This window comes from Hemiscyllium ocellatum, chromosome 17, assembly GCF_020745735.1.
Source record: "Hemiscyllium ocellatum isolate sHemOce1 chromosome 17, sHemOce1.pat.X.cur, whole genome shotgun sequence".
In the NCBI taxonomy this organism is placed as follows: Eukaryota; Metazoa; Chordata; class Chondrichthyes; order Orectolobiformes; family Hemiscylliidae; genus Hemiscyllium; species Hemiscyllium ocellatum.
The window spans coordinates 14,308,231-14,323,443 of NC_083417.1; the positions used below are offsets into that span (position 1 = coordinate 14,308,231).

At 41.6% G+C, this 15,213-nt stretch overlaps 1 protein-coding gene across 2 annotated transcripts in view; it reads right to left on the bottom strand.

The window, feature by feature from the left end:
* The window catches only part of wwox (WW domain containing oxidoreductase), a 947,793-nt gene that overhangs the window by 81,511 nt on the left and 851,069 nt on the right, over nucleotides 1-15,213 (bottom strand). The gene's annotated exons all lie outside the window — the stretch shown is intronic.

A 15,213-nucleotide genomic window follows, 5' to 3' on the forward strand; every position in this document is an offset into this window, starting at 1 on the left:
TTAGTCAGCATGGGACACTTTTCCGATGATCCCAAAGGTGACATACTTCACTGCGTAAACTGTGTCTCCCCGCTTCAACCTCCTTTCTGCCATATAGTTGGACTCACCCATTGGTACTTCAATCGAATGTCATATGTGCCTCTGACAAAAGACTAAAAATGCATTGTAACACTCACTGGAATGCTTTCCAGCAAGTTTTCCCTAAAACTGACAGGTATTTTAGATTACAGAATGTTCATCAGGTGTTGGATTTAGGGAATCCCTAACTAAAAATTGTAAATTTAGCACTGATACAATATGTGAAAAATGCACAAACTCTCTCGTCACAGTGCAAAATCATAGCATGATGCTACAGCTTTGTGAAGGTCTATCTCAATCCCAGCCCTTTTGCTGTGGTTTCCATAATTGTGGTCAAACACCACAGAATACCAATAGCCAACTTTGGTGGCTTGGCCTAACATAGAAAGAACACATTTCCTATTGGGTAGATTGAGAAGATTGTCCAAGTGTCTTATCAGAGAACATCATGTGAAGCAGCGTAGATGCTGAGGAGACATTGCCCGAAGATCATAAGAAATAGGAACAACAGTAGGCCACTCAGAGCCTGTTCTACCATTCAATACGATTATGTCTGATCCAAAATTTCTTCAGTCCACTTTCCTGTGTTTTTCCCTGAGAGTTGAGTCTTGAACTAATAGTCTCAGAATAAGGGAGTTAGCTATTTAGCACTGGGATGATGAGAAATTTATTTGCGCAAAGGGTTGTGACTCTTTGGAATTCTTTACTCCAGACAGCCGTGGATGCTATTTTTGGATACAATGATAATGGGAGAGTCTGAGATAGGTGCTCAGCCAATGTCTTTGTTTAACTGTGGAACAGACTCAAAGGGCGAAATGCCTACTTCTTCACATCTATTTCTTACATTTTTTATAAATACAGGGATGTGAAGTGAGCATGGGAAAAGAGGTGCAATGATTGCAGAGGAATGGTAGTGTGATGGCATCTATATTAAAATAGCTCAATTTGCCGTCCGTAGTTTCATCCACATTGAATGTGGCTGTAGCTTGGGAGTCCATGAACAGTTCCACAAGACTATTCTGTTAGGGGTACAACAACGGACCGAATTACAAAGCAGAATTTGCACAATACACTATTCAACCTAGCATTTAATTGGGAGGAAGCAATTTTGCTGAGAGACAGGATACATGATCCAAGTCCTGTTGGCTTCTGAGGAAGGGTTGGAATCTGAAATGCAAATTCCTACCTTTCTTCAAAATGGCAGCCTGACTTGCTAAGTCTGTCCAGAATTTTGTATTTTCATGTTCCCCAAACTGGACTGTGCATCCATCAGTCAATAGGTGTTCTAATATGTGACACATTTGGTGAATACTATACTGTATCATTTTTGAGAGCACAAGGAGAGGTCACTGTTCTTTTTTCAACTTAATTTCTCAAAACTGAACAACACAATTTGAGTGGATTTGTAATCTTAGAATCTGTTGTTTTGCAGCAAATGGAAAATCTTAGAATCCCTACAGAGTGGATACAGGCCATTCAGCCCATTGAATCCACACCAACCTTCTGAAGAGCATCTCTGCCAAACCCACCCACCTACCCTATCCCTGTAACCCTGCATTTCCCATAGTCCGCCCAGCCTGCACATCCCCGGAGACTATGGGCAATTTAGCACAGCCAAACCACCTAACCTGCACATCTTTGGATTGTGGGAGGAAACCGGAGCAAACTCAGAAAAGGGGAGAATGTGCAAACCCCACATGGAATTGAACTCGGGTCCCTGCCACTGTGCTAATCATTGAGCCATGGTGTTGCCTTTCCTTCAAAATGTTTAAAAACAAAAAGGAACAATAAAGTTAATGGATAGTGTTGAAATGAGCTATCACAATGGAAACTGCTTCCCTGTGTAATTTATTCAATTTGGGAGTTGGCAACATTGGCTTTCATCCACCTGGAGTGCTCCACTCGTCAGCAGTGGGGCAGAGAGATGGTATTGAAACATAATACTGGTTATGCCTTCTGGCTCACCTTTACTGAGCAAGCAAGTAATGTGAGAGCTGAGAAAGGCAATGTTAAACCGAGGCTTCCCAAAGTGGGCTAGGGGACGGTGGTGGGGGGTGGGATCAGGACCCCAACTGAGGTTACAAGGTGAAATTTTGGGGTGTTGAGCATCAAGATCTTGACCAAGTTATTACAGTTGGACAGCACTCCCACTTCACTCATGGCTCACTACAATTTTCCGCCCGTGAAATGGGATCACGGAGGGAATAATTTTGGGAAGCGCTGTGTTAGATCCTGAAACCCTCCACTACAGAAAACCAGTCCTTGATGGAATGCCCTACCATCTAGTGGATAGAATTCAAATCACCTTGATCAGCACTACAAAATAGTCACCAATAAATTATTCAGGAGAAATACCTGTACGCAGAGAATAATTAGAATTTGGAATTTATAATACATGGGATGACTAAGCTGGATAGCACAGATGTTCATGAAGCAGCAGATAAGTATAAAGTCTTGAAAATCCTGACAAATTTAGACCAAATACGGGTTGGATGAGGCCTGTTTCAATGCTGCAAATTATATGTAGTTAGCGTCATGGAGTCATTATAAACCTCTATAAGGTCACCCCTCAGCCTCCGACGCTCCAGGGAAAACAGCCGCAGCCTATTCAGCCTCTCCCTATAGCTCAAATCCACCAACCCTGGCCACATCCTTGTAAATCTTTTCTGAACCCTTTCAAGTTTCACAACATCCTCCCAAAAGGAAGGAGACCAGAATTGCACACAATATTCCAAAAAGTGGCCTAACCAATGTCCTGTACAGCCGCAACATGACCCCCCAACTCCTATACTCTCTTAAAATACCATTCATTTTCTAGGATGTTCATATTGATCATGATTCATGCGAACAAATGTTGAATATAGTCTAAATATCATGAATACTGCACCTGATGTTCAAATTCACTATATGTCTGAGCAATTATTTTAAATAAACTCAGAGCAGTGATTCTGTAACAGGCAATGAGTGACTGATCAATTGTCACCAGTTTAGGCTAAGACTCACTCATTTTGAGTACAAAAATGTAACTGTGTGGTCACTTAAAATATTCAACACCTATGACAAGAGGAGAACGTCTGAATGTTGGAAGTCTGACTATAAACAGTGGCACCGGAGAAGGGCTGCAGTTTGATCAGCAACTCTTCAATTAAACTTAAACAGGTCTGAAATCACCTTCAGTCTTTTTTTGGTGGTTAAACTATCCATTTCACTCCTTGCAGCTGCAACTCAATGGTTCTCACAGTGTAGGTTATGATGTGTTGCGTGGGCTTGAGAGTTGTGCATGTGCTCAGCAGCACATCAGACAATGTGCCTGGAACACACTGGATAATTGCAACTGTGAATTGCAATTGTGAGTTGGATAATATGCAACTTTTTCAAAAAAGTAAGAGGTTGAGAGGTGACCTTATAGAGGTTTATAATATAATGATGGGTACAGATAGGGTTAATGGTAGATGTCTTTTCTTAAGGATGGGAGATTTCAAGACTAGTGGGTATATTTTTATGGTGAGAGGAGAGAAATTTAAAAAGGCATGAGAGGTACATATTTGACACAAAGGGCAGTTCGCATGTGGAATCAACTTCCTGAGGAAGTGGTGGATGTGGGCACAGCTACAATATTTAAAAACACTTAGATAAATACATGAACAGGAAAGATTTGGAGGGATATGGGCCAGGAGTAGGCAGGTGGGACGAGTTTGGTTTGCGATTATGTTCAGCATGGACTGATTGGACTGAAAGGTCGGTTCCTGTGCTGTAATGACTCAATAAGTAATTGATGAGAACTACAGGTATTCTGGTCAAAGTGTTTAATTTTAAAATAAGTAAATATATTTAAAGGGTGGGGGTGGCAGGAACAGCAGACTAACTTGAAGAAGCTCAAGAGCTACTTCATAAGATGGCTTGTTTTTCTAATTGGACATTATTTAGTATTCACTCACTTTTTCTCTGAGTACTTGATGCAAAGATATAGTATGGTGAGAAATATAGAACCCACCAGCCAGGAATCTGTGCGAGGATCATTATGTCGATCATAATTTCAGCAGCTTAACATGCAAGCTCAGTAGCTGATGCATTTTAAATGAAGAGCTGAATAAAAGGGACAGAACAAGCTATTTAATCACATCTGTCTGATTGGTACACTGCAGTCTTACAGCCCATATGATAAACTGTGTTAACTAACCATGGCTGCTGAAATGAGAACTGTCTGGCATTCTTCTCCCCTAAATGACAGGAGCACAATGGCACTTTAATAGTAGTTAAAGAATATCCAGGCGCAAAAATGAAATTACACAGTTTATTAGTTAAGATTAGATTACTTACAGAGTGGAAACAGGCCCTTCGGCCCAACAAGTCCACACCGACCCTCCGAAGAGCAATCCACCAAGACCCATTCCCCTACATTTACCCCTTCACCTAACACTACAGGCAATTTAGCATGGCCAATTCACCTAACATGCGTATATTTGGACTGTGGGAGGAAACTGCAGCACCTGGAGGAAACCCATGCAGACACAGGGAGAATGTGCAAACTCCATACAGACAGTTGCCTGAAGAAGGAATTGAACTTGGGTCTCTGGCGCTGTGAAACAGCAGTGCTAACCACTGTGCCACCATGCTACCCATTAAAATGATTTCTTGTATAATTACAAACATGGAATATTCAAGAAAAGTCCAGAAAATAGCAAAGCCCCACCCAATGCCCTCTCTGTGCACCTCAATTGATCAACAAGGTTGTTAGCACAAGGCAGAAATAGATGAGGATGGTTCATTAATCGCACTGAATAATTATTTTACAACATTTGTCACTCTTGGAAATGATGCTGAGTTGCCAGTCACAACAGGTGAAGGTGTAAGGAAAATTCTTTCTGTGGAAGTCAGGGTAGAAAAAGTCCTAGCTAGCATCAAGGCTCAAACAATTGGGCTGTAAGCTCATGATTATGTGCGGCACGGTGGCTCAGTGGTTAGCACTGCTGCCTCATAGTGCCAGGGAGCTGGGTTTGATTTTAGCCTTGGGTGACTCTCTATGTGGAGTCTGCACATTCTCCCCTGTGGATTTCCTGCACATGCTCTGGTTTCCTCCCATAGTGCAAAGACGTGCAGGTTAGGTGTATTTGCCCTGAGACGTGCAGGGTTACAGGGATGGATCTGGGAGGGATGCTCTTCAAAGGATCAGTGCAGACTTGATGGGCCAAATGGCCTGCTTCCACACTGTGGGGATTTTATAACTATTTTTGCCTAAGAGAAATGGAGGTGGGGTCAGAGGATGTGTTGTGTGAACTGCAAGTTTGTATTTGTAATAACTCCATGTTCCGGAAGATTTGAGCAAAGTATGTTGTTGTTTAAGAAAGTTAGTAGGTCAGAATCTGAAAATGATAGGGTAGTTAGTTGGCATTCACTCTTGGCTAGCTAAGATACTGGAGGGCGATGCCGTCCAATAGTGCAACTTGGTATCTCTGGTGGCTCTTTTAATCATCTCATTCCTTCTAAACTGTAAAAACATCAGCAAAAAAAAACCTGCATTCATATATTTCTTTTCATGTAATAAAAGGATTCAAGGTATTTTACAGAAGGTTTAACAAATGAATATTGATATCTTCTCACAAAAGAGGAGAGGACTTGGGGGATATAGTGAGAGAGGGACTCACTGAGATCTTTGAAGAGAGAGGAGAAGAACCTCTTCAAGATAGACATCCTTGGAAGAGGCTTCACAGAAAGGTAGAAATCAACTCGGAGAAAGTGAGGACTGCAGATGCTGGAGATCAGAGTCGAGAGTATAGTGCTGGAAAATGAATGGCTTATGCCCAAAATGTTGATTCTCCTGCTCCTTGGATGCTGCCTGACCTGCTGTGTTTTTCCAGCACCACACTCTCGGCATCTTGCCACAAAAGATGATATTAGGACAGTTGACTTAAAGCTCAGTTAAACTGAAACATTTCGTGGATCACCTTAAAGGAGGTAAGAGGCAAACTTTGAATAGCAGAGAAAAAGTTAAATAACACAATTAATTGATTCATGGATATATGTGTAAACATCACTGAATAAATATAAAGCTTCACAACATTATTTGAATTAAATTCATATCACATAATTCACTGGAAGTTTATTGAAACATTGCTTCGCCTTGCAGATATTTTCATTTGTTAAATAACAAATTATGGACTAAAACTTGGGGAGATGGTGGTGAAATGGTATTGTCATGGGTCTAGTAATAGAATATTTTAATATTGGAGAAAGTGTGATAACATATTGAATTTTTTTTTAAATGTCCCATTGGCCTTTGGTTTCATGTTTTCTGATTTAAAACAAATGACAATTCTGTCTGTCAAAAAGAGATACCCTGCTCTTTGCCCCTGATTCCCTACACTGATTGGCAGACATTCTGTTTTGAAATGGAAATGGGACAGTTCCATGCAATGTACTTGGATGCTTTTATGATGACATCTGTAGCCCCAAAGAATATCTGGCTGAGTTTCAAAAGTCCATAATGCCTCCAGCCTAGCAAGTGGTATATTGATCCAAGAAAGATTAAAATGTTTAAAGGTTTGCATTATAAGAAAATGTCTTAAACGTGGTTTGTTGTTTGTTTACAAACCTATTCAACATTTAGAGGATTCATTTTTTTCTTCAGTGCTGGAGTCACTTTTCTTTTCAGTATCAATAATAGTGTTTGCATTCTGTGTTTTATTAGGTTGTTCAAAGTTTTTTCTCAAATTTAAAATAAAGTAATTCTCTTTGCTATTGTGTGGCTCTTGAGGACTGTGAGTGGTTGTCGAGAATACATGGAAATTTGGCGATGGCATGGTTAGTTGGGGGCGCTGGAGATAGCATAGGTGAGCTAAGGATGCATTGGGTGGCATGAGGCTGGGAAGAGGGTGAGAGGTTAGATTGAAGGGATCTTTAGTTATATTGGGAGCTGGATAATTATATTGGGAGATTGAAGGCTGAGCTTCCAGCCAGACTGCTTCCTCGCTTGCACTAATGTACTCCATATGGTTTGCAAGAAGATAACTCATTTAGGAAAGTTACAGGTTGGTTTGATGAGCATGTTGGAAGGTGCAAAATTATGCAGTTTGGGTTTACCCAAAGCCACATGAAAATGCAGGCTAAGAAGGCAGTAACAGCAAAGATCATTCAGCTCTTATGCATATTTTTCTCCCTTCATGGAGTTCAACCACCTTAATATTTTTGCCTCTTATTGACAGGTCTCATAGGGTAAAATGAGATATGTTTAAATCCAGCAACCACTAAACGGCAGAAGCATTAGATTTTGAGTAAGTGCCATACAGTTTTTCATTTTACTTGTGTTTCAAATAATCTGACATGGACACCTTGGTTTCAGGGAGAACCAAATATTCTCACAGGATAGGATGTGGCTATTCAACCCACTGTACCTGTGCCACCTTTTTGAAAAAGCTATTCATATAAATTCAACTCCTTGCTCTCTGCCTGTATTCCTGATGAAGGGCTTTTGCCCGAAACGTTGATTTTACTGGTCCTTAGATGCTGCCTGAACTGCTGTGCTTTTCCAGCACCACTCTAATCTAGATTCTGGTTTCCAGCATCTGCAGTCATTGTTTTTACCTTTTCAGATGTTGCCCAATCTGGAAGTACGGAGTTTATAAATCAATATTGGCATGAAGTATATATTGATATAGATATCTATATCCATCTAGATATAGTTCTTAACTTCCATATTAATCTAAGTAAGGCTTGTCTGATTGGTACTGCTCTCTGAAAATGCAGCAGGCAATAGGAATAGCCTCATTCTCTCCATATAGCATTTCTGTGTGAAATGTATTGGCTTATAGTCACTCACAACAGTGTTATGAGGTTGTGGGAGAATGTTTAAGACAGCTCACACATGCATAGTGTTAGGAATTTCTACAAAGCACACTTGGGCTTGAAGTCAGCTTGACATCAAAATGCATTAAGGATTTTTTTTCTTGTGCTACCTGGATCAAGATAACGCATAACCTACACTCTAGGAGGATGTCAGCCGAGCAGCGAAAGAAAACAGATGCTCGCTAATAATGTGTGAGCCCTACCGGAGCAATCCTGTCATCAGCTGTATGGTCTCAATCAATGAGCATCTGTTTCCCATTTAATTTCCCAAGGAAAAATAAAGATTACCTGCAGAAAACATTTTTCACAGTTGCTGTTGACAAGCACTGATATAAAGTTGGATTCCACCACTACTCTTGCTATTACTTTGCACTGGATAAACATATAAGCAGATAAGGGACAGGATATCCATCAGAAATCAGTTGGCTCCAATCCAACCTAAAGACAATGATTGAATAATATAGACATGTTCATACGTGAACAGAGCAAGAAGAGATTGCCAGCCCCTTCAACAAATCACCTTATCCTCAGGGTAGTGCGATCCTATGTACTCACACCTTTGACCATTAGGAAAGCTTATTTCTGCAGCATGTCACAATAAGCAGAACACAAATTCTTCTCCATTCATTGAATGGATGTCGTTTATATGTTTTCAGATATGCTTCAGGCACACTGTGTTCCACGCACAAAGGACAAACAGCAGCTTTCAGTTTTGGGCTGTGGAGTGTGTCCTGGGAAAATTGAGAGGAATGAAAACAGCTCTGTGAAAAATTGCTCAATACAAACATTCCCACAGCTTGACCATTGCAACCCATGCTGCAAAAACCATTATCGGGGGGAGGGGGTTATCTGCAAGTACAGGGTGGATATTAGGGAGTGGTGATTTACAACCACATGAACCAACTCTGGCTCAGTGATGCATGTCTAATTAAGGCATGTGAATTATGCTAGTGACGATGTAAGTAGTCTGTTTTCCATAAACCATCACCCTTTAAAACTGTAAGAACATGCAACGTGTTACCATAAGCAAATGCTGAAGCAAATAGCATGAATGCATTTTTGGCGAAGTTACGTTAAAAATGTGAGGCTGAAAGGATTACAAGGTCAGATTCTGGAAAGGTCCCAGCAGATTGGAAACTGGCTAATATAACACCTCTGTTCAAGAAAGGAGAGAGACTGAAATTAGAAACGTCTGTTACAGGGTAAACGTTGAAAACTATTATTTAGAAAATTATAGCACTTAAAAATTTATAACATTATCAGGCAGACTGAATGTGATTTTGTACAAAAAAATCATCAAATTTATTAGAATTCTTTAAGGATGTAACAAGCACATCACCAACACCTCAAAGGCAATTATGGATGGGCATAATAAACTCTGAATAGCCCGTGAAATCCATGTCCTATGAATGAATTAAAAAAAAGCAATGTGGAGAAAGAGGAATCTGTGGATGTAGTGTACTTGGTTTCCAATTGGCATCTGACACAATACAATTTCAAAGGCTTCTCCACAAAATAGGAGCTTATTGTATAGAATACCATGGATACAGGATTGGTTTGCCAACTGGAAGCAAGGAATGATTAGGAATTGGATCATTTTAGGATTGGCAAGCAGTGGAATGCCACAGGGACCAGATGAAGTGGAGTAGGGCATTCTCTCGATACCCTTAATAAAATGTATTCTTCACTCTGAATAACTGAAAATCTGAGCATTGTACCAACATTGAATGGGGACTGTGCTGTGTGCAAATTGGCTGCTGTGCTCCCTGTGTTACAACAGCGACTACAGTTCAAGGCTGTGCAATTGGCAGTAAAGTGTTTGGGACATCCTGATGCTCTGAAAGGCAAGGATTTCCTTCAACCTAGTTCCAGCAAAATCAATGGCATTGCATATCATGCTGTGGTAGCAGTGCTGCATCATTACCAACGCTTGCTTACCGGATCATTTTTAATGTATCTCAGCATGTGATGATACCAGTGCTGGTAGCCGAAACAACTCAGATGCACATACAATTGATGGACTTAAGAGCAAATCGCACAGTTTGAGTCTGGAGTTACACGTAGTGTAACTTGGTGAGGCCGTATAGCTTCTCTTCCTTACAAAATTAAACAGTGAAACAGTTGGGTTTACACAACAATGCTGCAACTTTTGTAGTTTCGACAGCCAGTCAGAAATTGAGAGCATTCCTACATTACAATATCAACCACTCATGTGGAAAGCACATTAAGGTATTTGAAGGTGTGAAAGATGTGATATAAATGCATCAGTTTTATGCCTTGCTACATTTGGCAATGAACTCATCATTGTTTGGCATCTAGCTCAGGTGTTTAACAATTATGCTAACATACCTTCAACACTAAATGCTACAAATGTCTATTCGCAATGTATTAAGGTATTTTCTTTCAGGATAACAGCTTGAGTGAGTCATCCTGACTCAAATTCACACTTATCAAATCTCTGTGGATTAACTGGACTTTTCTTGAATTAGTCCAGTGCTAAGACTATCAACACTTCCAACTCATGTTTTCCCACTGAAACTGCAAGCCTCATCAACTAGATTTACCAGGCTGGATTTTGCAGGCAATACGGTTCCTGCCCATTACAGGATCAAATCTCTGAGGAGATGCCTGCCTGAAATCCAGATTAGACAGGCAGGGGGCTGGAAGAACACGGCAAGCTAGGCAGCATCAGGAGGTGGAGAAGTCAACATTTCAGGTGTAACCGTTCTTCTTGCCTATCTTGGATTCTAGCATCTGCAGGTTTTTTTTGTCTCTAACTAAGTTTGTACCACAATACGGATGGCTGATCCTCAGCAATTTATTGATGGGAAGAGGAGGCAGGACTTCCAGCCCTTTCTCAGGGGTAAATTCCATCTTAGAGAACTGGATAGTCATGAGCTCTGCAGTCCAAGCTAGAGTGCTAGATACTGCAGGCAGTCCTAGTATACTGAGGAGGAGCTCTGGTAATCCAGGGTCATGGGCCTCATGAGGAGGATCACGAGGAACAAGGTTCAGCAGGTCAGAGTGGAGGGCTTGGGAGGTCCCTCTGCCCAATAACAGATCACAAAGCTAAATTTGCTTTGGCATCACATATGGCACATGATCACTCACATTCAGCAGAGGCAAAATGAGACCATTAATTGGCCACTTCAGGGCCTCAAATAAGTCAAGGGACAGGCAGCCAGCTGACTCTTCATTCCCTCTCCAAGCTTTCAGACAGGTTGAGGGTGGGCAGTCAAAAGGGCACCCAGTGGATCTTAAATGCCTGTCCCTTCAAATCCCCAATTGAAGGAGGTAAGCATCCATCCCAGAAATTAGTCTTTTTTCTTGGAACGTGGGGGCTGCTGAAAAAAACCAGCATTTGTTGCCAATTTCTAATTACCCTTGAACTGAGTGGCTTCCTAGGCTATTGCAGCGGGTAGTTGAGAGTCAAACATATTACTGTGGCTTGGAGCCAGACCAGGTTGGCTAATTTCCTTCCCTAAAGGGCATTAATGAATCAGATGGGTTTTTGGGATAATTACTGAGACTAGGCTTAAATTCCATATCTATTAATTACATTTAAATTCCTGTAGCTACTTTTGTAACATATGAATCCATGTCTTCAGAGTTTTAGTTTGAGCATTTGGATTGCTAGACCTGTTATTACACAACCACCCCATGGCAATTGTTAGTGAAAATCACATTATAACGTCTTGCTGATATTCTTTATTCAACTGGGCAAGTTAGATAAATGTGACCAAAAGGAGGAAATAGATTGAAATAATGAAGGGTTTAAATAGGTTGAATGAAGAGAAACAGTTTGCAATTGGTGAAGTGTTGATAACCAAATGGCACAAATTTAACGTGATTATCAAGTGTGCATTTTTTTTTAGCTGAAAATGTGTTGCTGGTTAAAGCACAGCAGGTCAGGCAGCATCCAAGGAACAGGAAATTCGACGTTTCGGGCCAGAGCCCTTCATCAGGAATGAGGAGAGGGTGCCAGACAGGCTAAGATAAAAGGTAGGGAGGAGGGACTTGGGGGAGGGGCGATGGAGATGTGATAGTTGGAAGGAGGTCAAGGTGAGGGTGATAGGCTGGAGTGGGGTGGGGGCGGAGAGGTCAGGAAGAAGATTGCAGGTTAGGAGGGAGGTGCTGAGTTCGAGGGAACCGACTGAGACAAGGTGGGGGGAAGGGAAATGAGGAAACTGGAGAAATCTGAGTTCATCCCTTGTGGTTGGAGGGTTCCCAGGCGGAAGATGAGGCGCTCTTCCTCCAACCATCGTGCTGTTATGTTCTGCCGATGGAGGAGTCCAAGGACCTGCATGTCCTCGGTGGAGTGGGAGGGAGAGTTAAAGTGTTGAGCCACGGGGTGGTTGGGTTGGTTGGTCCGGACGTCCCAGAGGTGTTCCCTGAAGCGTTCCGCAAGTAGGCGGCCCGTCTCCCCAATATAGAGGAGGCCACATCGGGTGCAGTGGACGCAATAGATGATGTGTGTGGAGGTGCAGGTGAATTTGTGGCGGATATGGAAGGATCCCTTGGGGCCTTGGAGAGAAGTAAGGGAAGACGTGTGGGCGCAAGTTTTACATTTCCTGCGGTTGCAGGGGAAGGTGCTGGGAGTGGAGGTTGGGTTGGTGGGGGGTGTGGACCTGACGAGGGAGTCACGAAGGGAGTCAATATATGATTAGCACAGGACTGCATTGCCTTATGGGATAGTGGATAGAGGTTCAATAGTAGATTTCAAAACTGAACCTGATACTTAAAAATAGTGGGGACAGAAGGAATGGAGTGTGTGTTCCGATGCAGGAGATAAGGGGTTGCCTTCAACTTGGACAGAAAAACCAGCAAAACTTGTGAATTACACATACTGGTCCAACTCATCTTGTACAACGAGTATGCCCATATCCAAATATTACTGTTTATTTCACTAGCCATCATGATCTATCTACACGTGTGCCAAAGCACCCAACATTTTTAGTATTTAATTTTCATAAATAGCCATTGTGGCTAATATAAAATGGAACAGAAATACACAGTGTGATAAGTGATAAATTACATCAAAAACATTTGGATTTGCAAACATTAAGGTTTGTCAGCATGCTCAGGAATAAAGGGTGTTCCCTGAAACTTTTTACATCTTCTGTTGGCCGGTGTGGTTCGGAACTTTACAATATTTTTTCTTTTTGGATCCTACCAACAAATATCAGTTTATTGATGATACTGCCTATAATAGTGAAAGCTATTGTAGTAATTTGTACCTAATGTAGGATGAGCTGATTTGTTTGATGCTGGGTCTGTATTTAAAAGCATCATTCTATATTTTACGCAGTGCACAAGATGGTCCACCGAGTGATTGCGATGATCAGAAACGCATTCTAAGAGAAAGTAGTAGAAAAGTGGGACTAACAGACTATTCTTCAGAGAGTTGCTACAGATCTTCTGCCTCAGATATCCTAATCCTGTGTTCTGCTATTCTATGAAGTCAAAGTTTGAGCAATCGGGACAGAGGAGATTTGTGAAGCACAAAGAACCAGCCTAGCCCAGTTGGGTCAAATGGCCTGCCTGTGTGCCTTACATTCATGCAATAAATTGCAACACTGCTCACAATTCTAAGAGACATACAATACCACTATTGCACAGGCTTCATGTTTTGAGCTGGATTAGCTGATTTAGCACCATCACAATTCATGATGGCATTGGATATAAAGCCCTCTGAGCGTCCAATTAACTAAAGTGACAAACAAGATGGTAACTTGGTGCAGTTGCTCGCTACAGAACCATTATTTTAAATTTCATATTTTTTGTTTTGCATTTGCATTGATTGGATAGAATCTAGATACAGAGTAGGGACAAATGTTTCACACAGGCGATCCAGATACCCAGCAGTCATTGGGGACCCCTTGAAACTCTGCAATTCATTTTTAGAGCATTTTACATCGATTTTAGGAGGAAACTGATAAATTTCGCAGGATCCCCGTGAGTTTGTGAAATTTCACACCTCCTGGCTTGGTGCAAAATACGGAGTACTAACTGTAAGACACAGCTGTGTGTAAATTGCAACTTTATTATTTTGGGTACCAGTTTAAAAGTTGTACTGCAAAGAATCACTTGGCTCATTCCTTTTTTTCCCAAAATTGAGAAATGGAACACCATATGTGAGAGAAATATCAGGGGTAAAGTACTGCAGATATTAGGTATGTGGATTAGAATATGACTGGAGTGCACCCAACAAGTCAAACAGTATCTTTGTTGAGAAACAGATATGCCTCCATTGGGAAGTATGGATGGAATTCTCTTTCTAAATCTCTGTGCCTAGTGACCTATGGTTTGAAATGTCTTCTCTAATACAACCTCGAGTTGATCAGCCCTCAGGGGTTAGGCTGCCATGAGGTTTGAGAATTGGGGTTTAGTCCTACACTGCTGAGCAACTGCTCTCTTAGACTGTGCTGTCTCCACATCCCAGTCTCTTATTTGCATCCTGCCGAAGAGTACCCATTGTGTGACTCCACAGAAGCCCTACAGTGTGGAAACAGGCTCTTCGGCCCAACAATTCCACACCAACCCTCCAAAGAGTAACCCACCCAGACCATTTCCCCGAACCTATTACTCTACATTTACCCCTAACTAATGCACCAAACCTACATATCCGTGAATACTGTGGACAATTTAGCATGGCCAAATCACCTAACCTGCACATCTTTGGATTGTGGGAGAAAACCGGAGCACCCAGAGGAAACACACACAGACATGGGGAGGACGTGAAAACTCCACACAGACAGTTCCCCGAGGCTGGAATCCAACCCGAATCCCTGGTGCTGTGAGGCAGCAATGCTAACCATGGGAGTTCTAATAAACTCCTTTATTCACATTGTATTATACATAATTGCTCTTTAACTGAAAAATGTGTTGCTGGAAAAGCGCAGCAGGTCAGGCAGCATCCAAGGAGCAGGAGAATCGACGTTTTGGGCATAAGCTCTTCTTCAGGAATCCTGAAGAAGGGCTTATGCCTGAACCGTTGATTCTCCTGCTCCTTTGATGCTGCCTGACCTGCAGCGCTTTTCCAGCAACACATTTTTCAGCTCTGATCTCCAGCATCTGCAGTCCTCACTTTCTCATAATTGCTCTTTAAACAGGTTAACCCATTCTTTTATCTCAATAGAACAAAACTGCCTCATCATTTCGGAAACATATATATTCTCATTACGCCATAACTACCTTCATCAATTTTAAGATCTTACTTAAACCTGCCCAATTTCACAACATTTTGGTCACCAACCCAGCCATCTTTTATTTGGTAGCCATGACGTGGAGATG